An 18,072-nucleotide genomic window follows, 5' to 3' on the forward strand; every position below is an offset into this window, starting at 1 on the left:
ATGAATTTGTCCCCATATTTATTGGAAATACCTGAGCTGCTGTGATATGATGTGGTAAATCATGCTGAGAGCAAATCAAACAGACAGGCTGTGGCTGCATCTCTATTTCATACAACTCAGGTCATAATGGACAGGACAATGCTGTAGTGTGAAATTCAGTGCTAAGGGAAATACATTCTTTCTAACCTTTTATGAAAATACTGCTCATCCTTTAAAGGACAATTCAGGCAATGCGACCACTGCTGGAACCAGTGCAGAAGCATTTAGAAGGCAAAGAGAAAACACCATTGCCCAAGAGGAGAACAAGTTGTCTGTAGATATTCCCACGCTATTGCTATTCCAAAATTCCTATCAACTGTTGCATACAGATTCCAGAAATAAAGCTTTTCAGTTTTACTACAGTAAATGAAAGCAATGCAACACGCCAGTCTTCAAGCCCAGTAAACTATAAATGTAATATCAGACGGAGAAGAGCAAATGAAAACAATCACATTAAACATAGCTCTTCAGTGCTTGGTGCTCAATAAGTGAGCAGCAGGCTTTCTCTGTCTAGCTTACAGAAAACAGGAGGTAGCAGTTTGCAAGGAGCAGCGTTTTAATGTGATTGGACTATAACAGACAATCTATTTACAGCATGCTCTGGGGAGCTTATAAACAAATGTTGAGTAATTTCAGCCAGCAGTAATTACCCTTGCAGCTGACAAGGATAGCATGATACTTTCTCCTTCACCTTCAGCCCAGTCCAGAAGGCACTGTACACAATGGCACTTCTAATTATTTCTGCATTTCTATGGCTAAAGACCAAAGTGTGTTATTAGAGAACATTTTAGAAGCTTTTTAAAAGCTTGTTTATTGGGACAATTAAAAGTCATCACTATGACAGCAAATAAAAGGTTCCATTCCCAGGCACGCAGTTGCAGCTGGGGGTCTGCCCGCTTACCTTATAAGCCTTGTCTACATGAGGCAAAATTTACAGCCACCCCTCACTGCTGCTAATACCAGTTCAATGGCATTGATGCTACCAAGGTGGGCAACCTTCGAGGGTACAGAGAATGGGTTTTTATAAATATCATATTATCTAACCCTGATTAGGGAACATTGAATAAACATAGTAGTTAAAATGCTGTCCACTCACCTGTGCTCAAGCTCCCAACACAGTCAAACATAGTGGGGGTGAAGCCCTTGTAGGTGTAAGAAGATATTTTTGCAGAGTGCCTGTGATGCAGTCAAAGCTCAGACAACATGGCATTTTGTCTTCTGTTGAAAGAAAATTAAAAGCATGTTCTAAGACATCCATTAGCACTTAACTACCGATGAAATGCAATGGCTTGGATTCTTTTTTTTTTTCCCAGGCACAGAAATAGGTTAATTTTGAGCTGGAATCAGCTGCCACAGTTAGTCAGTAGGAAGGCAGGGGCAGAGGCAAAGAGAGACCTGGGCTATTCTGGGAGAAGGTCAGGGGACTGGGATGCATTCCTCCCACTGCTGGTGATTAGCCCCTTCCCCTACCCATGGCTATGTGAAGGCAAATCTAGATCTTTTAATTTCCCCAAATCATCAGTAACCTATGCAATACTTCAAAAGCCATCTCCTCACTGTTAAAGAACACCCCAGACCATTCAGGTTACATTCACTGACATTTCAAATGCCCATTCTCCATGGCATAGTCATCTGGCTCCTCAGGCACTCATGGGCACAGTCTGCCCAGAGCCCTTCTCTGTGCCCAAGCCTGCCCCTCCAGAACTGGCAGAAAGCACTGGTGAACTGCCACTGTGATAAAAGGGTGCAGAGCCTATCCAATCCTAAAATGTTGGTGCTTTTTGATCAGTGACTTACAGAGAGATAGATCTGTGCCAACAAATGAAGGAAGGTCTCCAGCCTCAGGGAGATCTCAGGAGTTTATGCTGTCCTGAGCAATCTCTTATTTGGCCCAAAGCACTGTTTTTACTCCCCAGTTATGTCCTATTTAGTACATGATTTTATGTTCACACTGTGTGTTTTGCTGTGAAAAACACTACAGCTATTTCGAACAAGTATATTTTAAAATGTACAAACAGCTACTCATGTCGAGTCATCATTGGAGTGATTGCTGTAGGCAGTGATAATTAACGAAATTATTGAGTCACAAGACTGTTCACCACAAGAACTTCTATTTAACATTGTAATGCAGTCATATAAGAGCCAAACTACCCAAAAGCAATTGGGAGAGGCAGTGAACTGTGATGTGTGCTGGTTTGCAAACACCACTGCACAGTTTGGTGTTTGCTGGGCCCCCATCCGCCTCAATAAATTCAGTTCAGGTTCCTGCTATAGGAATTGACAGCAGATATCTAATCCCCAAAAGTGGATTATTTACATTTTTTTATATGTTACATTGCATTACATCCTGTCATGTTGCATCTCATCACAAGCAGATATAATATCGCATAACATGATGTGACATGATGACAGACATCAGAAATGGTTTTTGTTGTTTTGGGTTTTTTGGAGATTTTATACCTACTATCCAAAATATTTCTGAGTGATTTCTAGGAAGATGGAGTGGATAAGGTGAGTGCCTGGCTTACGTGTTTATCTGGCAGCTGCTGCACTATCTCTCCCAAGCATTGTTTAAAATGAGCCACCTTGTTTTGCAGCTTCATGAAACCTCAGCAATGCAATTTTACACGTATTTTGCAAATATTTTTAAAAGATTCATTAGGAGGGAAATCAGCAGAACACATGTTCAATAACAGCACAAACCGACAACAGCTGCTGCAAATTACCTTGTCTGAAAGGAACCCCAGCAATGCATTGCAAACTTTAACAATGTACTCGAGCTGTTGATTGCTCGCGCTGCCGCTCGCCACTCGCTTCTGAGACACAGTTGGTGGAGGAACATTAATTTGTCCTTGTTCTTGAGACTGGCAGGTGTCACTTTGCCCAGTGTGGAACATGAGTGACAGATATTTCGCAGCTGATGAAATGAGAATGCAGAAATTCAAGAGTGCCTCTGGGATTTCAGTGGTCATTTGTGGCCAGCGCAAGGGCAGGGCCCGCTGCCTGGCTGGCGCAGCACTGGCTGAAGCTGCTGTTGCTGCAGGCTGCCGCAGACCCACACCATTTTAAATAATATTGGTGTTATGAAGCCCTTCCCACACACACACACACACACACTTGAGGGTATTGTGTGTGCTTTGCTTCTTCCTAGGCTGATACTAGCTGGGGGATTGTTCTAATTGTTTTTTGTTTTGGTTTGGGTTTTTTTTTTCTTCTGTCCTGTGCTCACGCCTTCTTGAAAATGATTTTACCTGCATCTGCTATCTTTAATTCTTTGGATAACATAAATAGAATTTACTAAAAGTGATACATAAGCTAACCTAGAGGTAACTGATTAAAAACAAGAGCAGCATTAAAAAATGCAATTAATAAAATCCCCTTGTGATACAGCGGTTAAGAAGAGAGTGGGTAGAATTATATCAATTGAAATGTTTCATTCATCTAATTTAAAAAACAGAAAAATGTTCAAATTCCAAGCACAAATGCACAAAGCTTGGTGAAAATAAAAAAATATACAAGGAAATGAACAGCATTGCAATGTTAAGGAATTAAGAATGAGATTTGTTGAATTTTAACACTGTCGTGCAGTTCACCTTTATCTTTCCTTTAAGTCTTAGAGCATTTTCTTTGCAAGCAATATAGTGGCTGGGATTACTAACACTGTCCTCCTCCTCCTTCCCCCAAGTCCCCCCTCTTCCAAAAAAAAAAAAGATTTAATTATAACTACAAGGAAAAGAAATTGTCCACTGTTGAAGCCTCTAGATATTTTCAACCTCAGTTTAAATAATGTTGGGGTTTTTTTCCATTCAGCAATTTTATGTGAAAAAAAAAAAAAAAGGAAGGGATTAAAATATTGTGTCTTTTCTAAAATACTTTTTATACAAACAAGAGTGCATACCAAAAAGAAAACAATTCTTTAAATTATATTAGCTTTTTATTTAAACTACATATTATTGTAGAGGGAGTGATTTTTGAGTTTCAGGACTCATTTTGTTAACTGTGTTAAATGTAGTGTATATAGAACAGTGCAATCCATAGACCCACTAACAGCATTTTCAATTGTGATAAAACCGTATTAACATATTTGCCTCTTTAATGATTAACTGTCTTTGAATATTAAGAGATTTTTAAAACATCTTATTCACACGGAGGAGACTGCAAAAGCCTGGGCTTTTTCTGTATTTTATAAGCGAGGCTTCGTTTGATATGCATTCTGATTTTAAAAGAACCATAATATTTTAATCGATCTCTCTGTAAAGATCATGATTATTATAAATGAGATACAGTCATGCACATCAAGCCTGGCTGGTAGATAGGAGGTCATGAGTCAGGAATTATATGAAGAGGGGAAGTAAAAACTAGAGAATTTTCCAACATGATTGTTTAAAGGAACAATTATGTAAACTGGTACATGAATTCAAGACTTCAGTTACATGTAGAGTAATTAGCCTTAATTTTCTATTAATTTCCTTTAAACTAACCTTGAAAAAGTATAATTTGCAAAAAAAATAAAATTAAATATATAGATTTATTATGACAAACATGTAATTTCATACTGAACTCTTCACATTCGTGAAACAGCTGGCATTAAAAATTATGGCAGACAAATATATCTGATGAGAACATTGATACAGACCTAGGCTGTGAAAACATTGGTTAATGTCATTTGACAAATGTAATTTTATTGTAGATAATTACTTATGTTAAATAATTTTAAAAATACATAAAGATATCATCTGATATGATGCAATATAGCCCTTTAAGTATAATTTCATTATCAGAACTGGAAAAAATTCCTTTGAACAGATTTATTTTTTCTACCAAACATTTAGTCTCCCCAAAACAATACTGTTTTGTTTATACCTACATGCAAACACACACAGACACACAAACAAATACATCTGCACATTTTTCACTTGCTATTTCCACCCCCTACTTGCAAGTGCAAAGATATACTGTTATCCTTTGGAAATCAAATATTTTTTCTAGGTGACGTGCTTCTTTAATTAAACTGTATTATTTATAATGATCAAATATAATTAGCAGTAACAAGTATTTAATGAAAACAAACTGCTTTCCTTTCAAATCTTTCCAACCCATTGTACTTTAAGGCCATAGCTTCCCTCAGAAGATCACTGTATCACAAAACTAAAAACAAGTATGTGATTAAAGATTGTCAGGTGCTGCTTCGTTTCAGACAGATGAAAATAGGGAGGGTAAACACTGGAGATTCCAATTCATATTGTGAATTCCTGTCATTTACAAATCCTATAATTTAAGGTCGCACTTCCAATGAAACAATACCGTTAGTGGTTCAATGTGCTTTAGAGGTGTCTTTTAACTACCCCATTTGATATTGTTACGCACTAAGACATTACCTGAGTATCTTTGATTATTACTGAGCAAGATGAGAGGAATGTGCGCTTTCACTGGACTCATTGACAGCGAGGTGCTATAACAACTCTCCTGTAATTAATTGTGAGTGAAAGGGGGTTTGGTTTTTGCAGCCTCGTAAAACTTTTCCCACATGGCTGAACCCACGGTCAGGAGACGTTAGGCAACATTAACTGCCTGCACATTTCTGCAAGGCTCTGGAGGAAGCGGCTCGGCACTGGGGCTCCAATTCTGAAAACCCCGGGACACAAGACATCAGCGTCTACCTTTCATCTTAGCTGAGATTTGGAGAGGGTTCAGACCACAGAGGCTCCTTAATTCTCACTAATTCATTTGCTTTCCTGATTCACTTGGCTTGGGATAACCTGCGAATGATAATGAACCTGTAAGGGGAGCGCTTAGTCCCTTGCCTTTGAATGTGCTCGGCATGGATTGAGGGCTTTCTGTGAATCTTGCAAGAGGAAAAGAATCTTATTAGCACTGATTGCCAGTCATGAGGTTGCCTCTAAAAATTGCTCTTGTATTTTTAACTCTTGCTTGCTTATAACAACCCCAGCTAAGGAGAGAGATGTGTTGTTTACACATTGAACACGACATTGTTCTCAACATTTACTCATTTCTCCTTGCAATTTGATCTAATCATAACACATTTGCTTTATGTATGTCATTACTATACCACTATGAGCACTTCATCATTTTTCCCATGATTATTCTACAAGTTCATAACTGGCCAAGTCCTCATCTCTTCACCCCCTGCTAAACATCCTCTTTGCATAAATGCATGCTCTCTAGAATAAAGGGTCTAATTTCCTTTTTTTCCTTTTCTTATTAACCATTCCAGCAGAACACAGCTGTACTGCTTTTTGTGTTACTAGGGAGTTTCTAGTAGAGTTGTTGTTGTTGCCTCATGTTGGTTCTTTTTTTCTTTTAATAAACATATTGTGGATCTAGATGCAAAAAAAAAATCAAACTCCGGTGAGAATATCTGAAAATAAAACTGGAAATAATAGCTTTTTTTTTGTTTCTCTTTGATAGGTAAACATTCATACAAAGATTTTTTAATGTATTTTTTCCATTCATTTATGTGAATTTAGGTGACTGTACAGAAGAAATTAATGAAACCCAGAAATCTGTGTCAGAGTGATTCAGTTTAGACAATCAAATTCCTTCTCAGGTTAGCAACTGCTAATGGCTGAGGATTCAGGGTCCAGTTTCACATAGGCCCTTGTTATTACTAGAACCAAATTTTAACTCCTTCACCAGTCCTGGGAGTTCCCAGTATTAAGCAGTGTGTTCTACTCTCTTCACATACCTAAAGGTATAGATTGCTTTATTACCCAACTCTACATAGGAAGATTTACAAATGGAAAACCCATCTTTTCTGCAAAAATGTGATGCTTTTCTGTTGTTTATAGCTGTTTAATATGACCTATGTGCAGTTCTAGGAAACCAGTGCTTCAGCTTTGGCATTTAGCAACAAGAGAGCCTTATACATCTTTCACATCTGGGACACCTACCCACTAGCTAGAAATGAATGCTGCTTTGCTGAGACAAAGAAAAAATCCTTTTGTGATGATTTATTTACCTTGTGTCTAGGTGGGGGCAGTATAGTGTTTGACTAAATAAAGAAAATTGCTTCCAGTTTCAGCTAATGAAATAATTTCCTAAAATCCTCTTCAAATATGATTTTTATGCTTTTCTGCTCTGATTTGCTGTTACCTCAAAAAAAATCTCGAAGTGACAAAATATTACACCCACTCTTTCTCAACAGAATTTGCCAAAAAAGGATAATTATGAGAGACTGCTAGAATTCAAATTTGAACTGAAACTTCTTGTGTGGAAATAAAGATTTCTATTATGTTGATAGGCTCAGCAGTTCCTCAAAGGGCATGAACAAGAGCTGATCAGCCAATGGAATTCATGTTACAAGGGAATTCTGAAAGTTTGACATTTACTTCTTGAATCATAAAATATTTCTGCAGGACAGTTACCAAAAAAATCCCAACTTGCTTTGGAAATGTCACACAAAAAATTCTACTTTTTGCATCAAAATGTCAAAATAAAACAATGATTTAGGCTTCTATGTCTCAAAATGTCAACTTGGTGCTTTTCTCAGTACTTTGGCTGTTTACGATTTGTAAATTTTCCTTAGAATTTATTTCAGAAAATTTTATTGGATTTTACTTTTCTATAGTATATCACAATTTTTTGTTGGCATATTAAAATTATTTTTTGTAAAAAGTTCCTCACAGATTTTTCACATATATATATATGCATTTTAAATGTATAAATACATAAAATAAATAATATTTCACTAAAATTATTAAAAACCCCAAACACTATGAATTCACTAGAAGTGTATCCAACACCACAAAAAAAAAAAAAAAAAAAACACACCAATCCTGTACTGTCTCCAAAGTATCCCACCTCCCTTTTTTATTAGGAGTTAAACCTAGCTAAATAATGACATTTCCTATTTGAACAACACGTCTCAAAACTCTCATACTCATCTTAAGAAGAGGAGGTCCTTTAGAAGAGTCCTACCAAGAGCTGGAAGAGCCCCAGCAAGGATTATCAAAGTCCAGCTCCGGGTCCTGCCCAGGGCCAGGGTAGGAACCCAGCACGTGCCCGAGGGTGTGGTTGGTGCCTGGCTGGGCACCTCTGCAGCCTGTGGCAAACACAAGAGCATTCCTGGCTCTCACCAGGGTCTTACTGTTCAGCATTTTGTTTATTTGTCTGCCTGGGTATTTTCCTCCCCACTGGAGCTCTCTGCTCATTAAACCTTCTCTGCTAGGATAATCATCATTTATGGTCCTCCAGGTTAATTTTAAGCCTATGCAAAACCCTGGAAATTTTGGAACAGGATTTGGCTGGGTCCTGCTCCTTTATTAATCAGCAATTTCCACATTTTCCTCACCACTAACTTTCACTCATAGCACTTTCAAAAATTTTGCAGAATGTTGAGCTTTACAGCAATAAAACACAACTCTTTACTAATCTATTATCCCTCTATGTCTGAAAATGTGAGTGAAATTGGAAAGTGGAACTCGCAGGCATTTTTCTGTTCAACTTGCAAATGTGCTAGAGAAGAAATTATTTTCTCCTCTTACACTCAAGTCAAAAAGCATCATTGGGCAAGTTACACTCATTTACATACATTTTCTATTAAACTTTTCTATCATAAAATATTGCCTTTATGATCCAGACACATAATTTATTATGCAATGCACCACCACCATCATCACAGTGAATTGCATTTTACGTGTTTATACTAACAGGGAAGGTGATCGGCTTCAGCCTCCTTTTCATTATATGCATCATTCATCCTCCACCACCAAGATCTCTGGTTCTGTAGCATATCCATCATTATCCAACTGCCAGCTGTTTTCAGAGGTTCCACTGCTTTAAGCTCATTATTTCTTTAGATTGGTGAATCTACAGAGGATCTTTCCAAAACATACAGCAGTCAGCATGGCACATGTATACAGATGAATGGTGGGGGTTTGTCCTTCACAGTCTCTTTGTACCTCTTTTTTGCTCCAGAAATGCAGCATGTAATGAGCAGAAAATGCATACTTATATATCTAAAAATAATAAAAATTTAAATGGCCTTAAAAATAATAACCATATAGTGGGATCTTTGTGTGGACAGGCTGCTGTGAAAAAATCTAGTATACAGATTCCTCAGTAGTTTGGGGTTACCATCTCCTTATAATTCAGACTAAAGAACATAGACAAAGAGCTCTGCTAAGATAAGGAATTTCTTTCCTGTCCCCATTTACCTTGCTGCATTTAATTTAATCAATAGCTGAATGGGGAAGAGGAGGAGAATTTGATGGTTCAAGAGACTGATAATAGGATATCGAACCTTTCATCTCTGTATCATTGATTCAACATAGGAATTGACACACTGGATCAGAGCAGTGGTCCATCTCCTCTGATATGCCCTCTGACAGTGGCCTGTACCAGGTGTGTTTCAGGGAGAGGTGTCAGAAACCCTGCAGTAAGCATTTATGAAATAATCTGCCCACAGGAAAGATTTCTTCTTAATTCTCTTTATAATTTGGTGAATGGTCACCCTTATGGTAGCCTGTAACTCAAAAACACTTTTAGATCTTGTGGACTTCAGCATAGGTGATGTATTTATTTAAATACATATCCAACAGAACTCAACATTCAGCTGAAGTCTTGGCCACCAAGTTGCACTGAGCTCCAGAGAAAAATTAATAATTAATTATTAATTGCAATAATTGATAACTTCATTGCACTTTTTCTTGTTGTCTTATTAATGAATGACCTCTCATACACTGTGTACCCATTATTATTAGTGACCCATATAGTTCATCTTCACTCTCATGTAAAAAAAAGTTAAACTTTTTAATTTGTCTTGAAATTAAGAGTTTTTCATGCTTCTAATCAATTACTCTGCCCATCTCTATACTTCTTCTATTTATGATACATTCTCTTCAAGGCAGGATAACCACAACTGAGTACAGTACTCCAGGTCAGGGCATACCACTGATTTATTTAATGACATTATAAGATTTTTGGGCATTATTTCTCTCCCAATCCTTTTGTATCCTAACAGTTTGCTTGCATCTTTGACCCTTACTCTATACAGAGCAGAGACTTCCATTGAACCATCCAGTAGCAGGCACAGGTCTCCTCTTGAGTGACAATAATGATGTATTTTGATGGCTTAAATTATTCTTTCTTACGTTACATTTGTCAACACTGAGCCATTATCCTGATCTTTCAGCTAAATTTGTTAAATTTTACCAGTTTTCTTGCTCTTTTTTTTTTTTGATCTTGAGTTTTCTTTATGTTGCAAGCATCACATGCATTTTCTTTAACTAAAGTACAGGAAAAGTAAACCAATTTCTGCTATGAGGTCTGAAAATCCACCCACATGCATACATTAACCCTCTGTAAGTCATCATGCTTTTTCTTTTTATTATTCTCCTTTATTAAACAGCTTCTAGTTCCTTCTTGTGTCTTTCCCTCATGACTATATCCTGACATTATTTTCCAAGGAGATTTTTTTTCCCATAAATTTAGTTAAAATACTTTTTTTTTTGGTTGACATGACACATTTTGGTAGATTAGGAAAAAATGGTCTTTCTTTATGTGGCTATGTCACTTTCTGTCACACTGTTATGTCACTATTATATAACAGGAAAATCACGATATTATCATTCCAGTCCTAATTTTAGGTTAGAAAGAGACATACTGAGTTGGCTTTTCTAGAAACATTCCTGAAGCCAACAAAATCAGATTCTGCATTAGCAATTTTATCAAAAATGGCTGTGTTTCATGGAATATCATCTCATCTAAGTTTTTTTCTTATATACTGCTCCAAGTCTCCTATGTTTTATCAGCCAGTACAGTTATGAAGGCAGTTGTCCTTGCTGGCCTGAGTGAAATAAGTTAGTAGTCTTGATTCAGGTCTTAATAAAATGCAAGCCAAAACTCAAAGAGATTACCTTGTTGGTAGCCTGAGCAAATATATTCTGCACAAGCAGTACAACAAAATGAACAACTATTTCACTGAAGGGGTATCTGGTCTTTGATATTAGAATTAAGGAGTTTTTACCTCATGCTAAACAAAATATTTTGCAGTTTTCCTTCTGAGTGCTTTCCTATGTGAGGAAGCAGATGTGCTGAGTCTTCCAGGCTTTTAAATATTTTTAACAAGCCTAATTGTGTGACACTAAGTATGTTAACTAGACTGCAGGTGGAGAGCTTTTTAATGTCACCCTGTGTCTAACACTACCTAAAATGCTTTGTGTTTGTTTATTCTGTAAAACAAAACTCTATAATCCAGGACCTACCATGAAAGGACTTTTCTGGTTCTGTGGACCCAAAGGCCACTTGGAGACAGAAACTTCACATGTGCACGAGTCCCTGCCTTCGTTCTCCTCTGCAGATCTCTCTGGACTGATGCACTCAGAGCAAACCCAGCAGCTGGAAGAAGAAATAACAGCTTAGTTACACTCCAGATTTGCATCACTTGAAAGGTGTTGAGGATAAAGGAAGTGTATTTTTTTCCACCCTTCACCCAGCTGAAGGGAGATGTAGAGAAAAAAACTGGGAAATTCTGTGAGAGCAGAGTGTCCCTCTCCTGGCACCAAGGCTTAGCAGTGCACACAGATACCAGGCTGGGAGCTGTGGGTGCAAGGCATTTCTGCTTTACCCTGCATCCACATCCCTCACAGGCACAGTTGGCAGGATGGAAGATTTAGCCCATAGCAAGGGAAATGTACATCATTCTCAACATTATTCATGCCAGAAGTGTTTTCAGGTTAATTTGTAAAAAATTATGACCTGAAAACCTAAGACTGAGTTTCAAATGAGACAGTTATTTTAAGGCTTGGTTTACTAAACCTAATTTATTATGTGAGATAACAGACTTGTGCAATCCACTGCATGGCTTCATGGCTGAAGTTAGTAATTCATGTGAATAATGCTGCTAAAAAAGAGATGTTATGTGATCAATCCATGGCAGTCAGTCATGGTGCCTAGACAGCAGCTATCTTGACTGTTTTTCCTGCAGCACAGAATAGCTGAGAGGACTAGTTATGTCAGCTGCAAATATCTGAGTTACAGGAGCACAGCTGGAACATCACGGCTCCCTACCCCTGCTCAGCCTATCCTATAGCTAGAGCAGCATGCCACCATTGAGGGCTAAAGATGAAAAAGTTTTTTAACTTGCTACTGTCATGCTTACAATAAAGTGTACTCTCATCTTTAGCGTTTCAAAGTCTTTTGGTGTTTAAGCCATAAATGTAGCATTCCTGGATGCCACCCTTGGTAGACAAAAGCAAACAACATTTTCATAAACAAAGTTCTGCAATTACACAGAATGCACCAAAAGTGCCAGCTCCAAGGCCAGGTAAAAATGCATTCTTGAATTGTTGGGCACTCCAGAAAATACTTAATTTCAATTGAATAAAGTAGAAGATTGGAAGGAAAAAATTATTTCTTTAAGCAAAAAGCAGTAGAGTTTTCTCATGCATTAGGGCAGAAAATGATACTCTGTGGGAGTCAGAAGGTAATTTTTCTCCTTCAGATAAGATGTTGCACAACTGGTCAAGCACAACTATGAATGATTTACCTACAGTGCATAAGCTATAAGATATTACATCTAAGTCACAAGCACAGGGCAACTCTTCCTGTATGGCAGCTTCTCTGTCTCCTGCCTCCACATCTTACATTAATGTGGGTAAAAGGTAGCTTTTTTGGAAGTACACTGAAAAATCAGAATTAAATCACTTTCAAACATGGTCTGATATCCTAGTTCAACTAAATGCTAGGATACTAGAATGAATGCATGAAGACTTTAGGAAGAGGTATGAATAATGTGTTTGCATTTCAGCTTCAGTAAACATCAGGCACAGCTACAAAGGGAAAGAGTGAATTGCTTCAATAGTAATTATTTACAGAAGAAAATAGTTCACAAATGGAGTAAAAAAAGTAAGCAACTTACTTTTGTACTCTGTCCCTCAAGGGAATGCATTGTATCTGTATCTCACAACATGCAACTCCTGCAATTGGTGGCCTAGAGTAATAAACACAAAAATAGATAAGGAAATGTAAACAGAGGAAGATAGATTTGGCAGTGTATGGGGTCCAGTAAATATCTAGTTCTTCTAGTACTTTATAAAGGATATTACTTTATAAAGGATATTTCTAAGTGCAGAGAGAAGAGTCAGAGGCTAAAAATATTTCAGGAGCCTTTCCCAAAGCTGAATATTGGCAATGACTGCATTATGGCATCATCTAAAAAAATGCTGAAAAAGCTGAGGATGCTTTTCTGCAAAATCTTGTAAATCTCTGGCTAAAGAAATCACCTTACCCAACCTGTGGAGGGTCTGCCAACAGCATCTTCATTATAAACATAGGCAAGTGCACGCCTGTCAAACTCACAGTCAGGGCTGTCTGCAGCGCTTGGAGGAAAGAGTCCCTGCAGCACAGGGTGTTTGATGAGAAGCTCAGCAGCATCCTGGACCTCGTGGACAGAGCCTGCTGGCACTGCTGCCCCACGGTACACCGGGCAGATGGAGGCACCAAGCTGGACGTGGCAGCAGGAGCAGGGATGCTACAGGGAAGGTGGCTTCTCAATAACATTTCTGCTTCAAGCAACTTGTTGTCAGCAGTCAAAGTTTCAGGTTCAGGGAGCTGTGGCCTCCTGAAAACAGCTGCAGGACTGATGTAACTATTAGTTTATTTGGCAAGCTCTAATATATGGATGAGGTATTATGAGGCTTGATAAGGAATTCTGGCTTTCTGCATGCACAGCAGAATGGCTGGTTTAGTGGATTTTCACTAATTTCCCTTTGCTTCAGCACAATATAAGGATCCTGGAAAAATCTATCAGACAATAACCAGCTTCCTGTTCTCCATTTTAAAAGCCTCTCATTTCTGATGTGTTAATAGTTTTCATTCCAAATATTTGCTAATATTCAAACATCTGAAGAAATCACAGTAATTTCTCCCTATTTCATTTGTAGCTGGACATGAAAAATGAATTGGACATTCTCAACACTGAGTGGCACAGAAGACAAGGAGTTTTTGGCACATTCAGTGACTGTAAATCTTTGTCTTTTATCCTTCCAGGTGGAGAAGTATTTGCACTTCTTTTCACGCTTTTAATCAAATTGCATATGTCTCAGCTGACAGACACTCCTCCTTTCATGAGCCTCTTTCAACAGAGGTACGGCTTAAAGATGATATAACCTCTTAATAACCTTAATCAGGCTATTTTTCATTATGTTTTAATTCATTATAATCCTAATAAGTCTGTGGAAATCTAGAATTAAAATTTGTTTCTTTAATGACTTATCTTTAAAACATTAGCTACACATGGAATTAAAATATTATTTACCAAGAAAGAAACAGATGCATTGGTAAGACAAAACATTACCCTGTTGGATCTAGAGGTTTTATTTAGGGAGAACAAAACAAAATCCATAAGGAGCTGCCCTTTCTCCTCAGCCTAAGCCCAGAAGGTAATACTGATTTGTTACTAACCCTTCAAGTCACTATTTCATAGCTACTCCAACATCTTTTGGCAGCACATAAGATGTCCTGCTGCGTACAATTAACCAGTGTGCTGCTTGGGCAAGTGGTACTACAGCTCCCAGTGAGTGCACCATGGTCTCTTTGTTCTTTGTTAAACTACTGATCAATGAGGTCTCAATGCAAACACAGGGGCAGTTCTTCCATATGCTTTGGGTCAAATGCTTGCTATAGGAGCCTACAAAAAAAAAAAAAAAACCAAAAAACATTCTGCACCCGGCCCATAAAACCCAAAATGACCCAAAAGAAAGGGTCTCAAAGAGTGTCCAAAAGTGAGAATATTTTTGTGTATCCTAAGTACCTACACATCCAGCCACTGTCTGTTTCACTTGGGTTTCCCACTGAATAAAAATAATTACAGTAAAACCCACAAATATTACCTTTAGTTCCTTGGGGAGGAGCGATGCCTGGAGCTGTGGCAAAAATTGAAGTTTTGGTTTCCAGCATAACTTGTCCTAAGTTGAGGCAAGAAGGTCTTTTGCATTGCAAACAACATCTGTAGCAGATTTCTGACCTCCTCACTGGCACCTCACACTGATTAGTTTACAGCCATCAGTCACTACCAAACAACAGGGCCCAGACATAAAAGGGACTCTGAGGGAAGTTTTGAGATATGGGTTATCAGGTAGCACTAGATACTGTGTTCAGGAAATGTATTCACCATTATTTATCTGTCCTGAATTTAGTTCAGTGAAAGATTATTGACTCTTTAAATGTAGAGGAAATTTTAGTGGGACTTTATGAGTTACTAGTCTACAGATCCAAAATAGTAAACTACATTGTATTGGTATTGGCATCGTAGCCACAACAGAACTCCAAGTGAGTAGGCAAAGCTCAAGCCTCAAAAAATGCACTCTGCCAAGTTTTTATACTCCAGACACCATTTAACCAGCATCATATGACTCAGAGATAGTTTAAATATTCAATCATTTTCCCGGTAAAGCCCAAAATGTTAAAAGCATCACACTTGAGGAGACAAAGGGCCAAAGATATATAAGAGGAAATTGAAAGGACGAAGCATAGAGCGGGAGAAAAACAGGATGATTTTACAGTCAGATTCCATACATTTAGACTGAAAAATTATGCACATTCAATACTCTATTTGTGCCACCCTCCTCTGTAGTACTGGCTATTGTCAAAGACAGGAAATTGAGCCAGATGAACCCTAATCTAATATGGTTTCTCCTGTAATCCTATTTCCATGGAGATCAGATATTTTACTGAAGGCAGCAAAACTAACAGATTCTGTTATTTGATAATTGTGAATCTGTTTTTGAGGATCTAGCTGCAATAAATTGTCTACTTTCACTTTCTCAGATAACAAATTCTGCCTAGGGATCTTTTGAGTCAACGTGAGACACACGTACAGGGCAGGCCTTCAGGCTCATGTCCTGTTACTCCCTGCAAGTTAGTCTGGTTTGTGCATTTCTGTTTATCCATCTGGAAATGAGTTAATAGAATTTTGAGGACTCATAACTTCTAAACTCATTACTGTCTATGTTTAAAATAATGCATTTTAATATCACACCGATAGTTTAATTGTTTTTCTAAATTCCTACTGCTTTCAAAAACATGATACAGACCAACTGAAAGGACAGAGTTTGGAAGAAAAATAATTTTAAAACTCCAATTCCGAGAAAAAAAAAAAAAAAAAAAAAAAAAAAAAAACAGAAATGTTCGTGGACGTTTACTTGCGACATAATAATCTATTGTTGTTACAAAAAAGGAAAAACAAAACAAAACAAAAAAAAAAAAAGGAAAAAAAAAAGGAAAAAATAAGAGTTTATATGCTCAACACTGGTTTAAATGTGCACTGGTGATGCTTCAGGAGCCAGGCCTGTGCCGCATCCGCCCGGCCGCACGCCCGCCGAGGGCTCCCGTAACAAAGCCAGGCTGGCGGAGCCGGAGCAGGGCAGCGCAGCGGCGCGGCTGCTCCGGGGAAAATGGAGCTCCTGCATCCCCTCCCCTGCCTCTCAGGGCTTGGGGATGCAGCTTCCAGCTGCTCATGCTCGCTCGCTGAGGCCGTTGTGAAGCAGTTAAAAAAAATAATGAATACTGTTAAATATGTATTAGTAACTTGTTGTTAACAATAAGAGCTAATGGGAGGACATTTCCAAGCAGTTAATGATTGGCCAGAGGAGACGACCGGGGTCCTTAACGCAGTCAGTCATTAAATGTGAAGCAATACCCATGCTTGCACCCACTATTGCTATTTGCATCTTCCCTTCTCTCTTTACATCTCCAGCTTTCTGCATACCATTGATGGGAATTTTCTTTTCTTTTCTTATGTGCCTGCTCTATTCCCAGCCCTTAGAAACTAGCACAGAAAATCTCCATTCACAATAGACTATGAGGTTTCCAATAAATTATGCTTGTATTGCTGATTAAATGAAGATTAGTACTATTAAATATTAAATTGAAGACTTTATCCACATTTTAGCAATCACAGATGAAAAACTGTGTGATCAGTGTAATCCATTTATTGGTTTATAGTGAAAAAGTCCTATAGGGAGTGTCACAATTCCCTGTGCTGTCTCTGAGTGCATTTTGCATTAAGACCTGTGATTTAGCTGAAAGATATAAAAAAAATCACACACAGTCAAACAGATCCCTCCTGGCTACACATCTGAGAAGGCTCAGGAGCATAAGGTCGACACACAGCAACTTATGCTCACAAAATGAGCCCAGGACCACCTGTTTCAGACGTTAGTATGCAAAGATTTTCAAGGTCTGGAGGTTTTGACCAAACCACACCACTCTTGAGAGATTCGCTCTCTCTCTCCCTGTCCCTCCCTCCTTTTTTCCTCCTACTAACCATGCCCATAAAAGTAGTGAAAGTTAAAGGACAGCAAACTACTTCATGGAAGTATGTTTTAAGTAAAGCTGTTTATCTTGTTCCAGGTGTTTGATCCTGAAGTTTTTCAGCCATGAAAAGCAGTTCTTTTACACCAGAGTAATCTCTGGTGTTACTATATAGTCACTTGTCACCAATAGTTATCTTTTCTGAGTAATACCTTTCTGCTTTTTTTCATCCATTGTTTCTGAACTCTGCAGCTTAGTTCTAACTTGAAGACAGTCACAGTGCATTTTCTTAATTATATTAACTCTATTTGCATAACAAAAATGTTCTATTGCATTTCATGCAAACTCTGCTGCTTACTGTTGGACTTCTTTTTATACTTATAAAAATGATCATTTTAAATAATGAGAACTCTGTTCTTATTTTCTTTTTTAGATTCTTTGCTATGCATTTTTAACTATGACCTAGACCTATCCTAGAATGTCTGCAAACAGATAAATGTGTATGTTAGTTATGGATGTATTTATACTCTTCCATAACACAAGCCATTCTTATTTTTAAAGTCCATTCCTTTCAAAATCATTCTCAAAAGAAAGTTTGAATGGTAGACTGCAATTTGTTGAAAGTGCATAAAGAAAACAAGGGAAGCAAGCAATGGCATTCCAGGTAAACATAATTTCTTAAGAATGTAGATGAAACATGAACACACAAAATTTGGGCAAGAGCAATCTGGAGTTTCATTTAGTAATTTAAAAATACTT

The 18,072-nt window shown here is 37.8% G+C and overlaps 1 long non-coding RNA gene across 1 annotated transcript in view; it reads right to left on the reverse strand.

Moving 5' to 3' along the window:
- The window catches only part of LOC110469661 (uncharacterized), a 26,322-nt gene extending 8,854 nt beyond the window's left edge, over positions 1-17,468 (reverse strand). The window contains exons 1-3 of the long non-coding RNA XR_002465285.2: positions 12,920-17,468; positions 11,265-11,397; positions 1,136-1,257 (exon numbers count right to left, since the gene is read on the reverse strand). This is a non-coding gene — a long non-coding RNA (uncharacterized LOC110469661). The remainder of the gene's footprint in view (positions 1-1,135; positions 1,258-11,264; positions 11,398-12,919) is intronic.
- Positions 17,469-18,072: the final 604 nt, after the last annotated feature.

Source organism: Lonchura striata, chromosome 7, assembly GCF_050655825.1.
Source record: "Lonchura striata isolate lonStrDom1 chromosome 7, ASM5065582v1, whole genome shotgun sequence".
In the NCBI taxonomy this organism is placed as follows: Eukaryota; Metazoa; Chordata; class Aves; order Passeriformes; family Estrildidae; genus Lonchura; species Lonchura striata.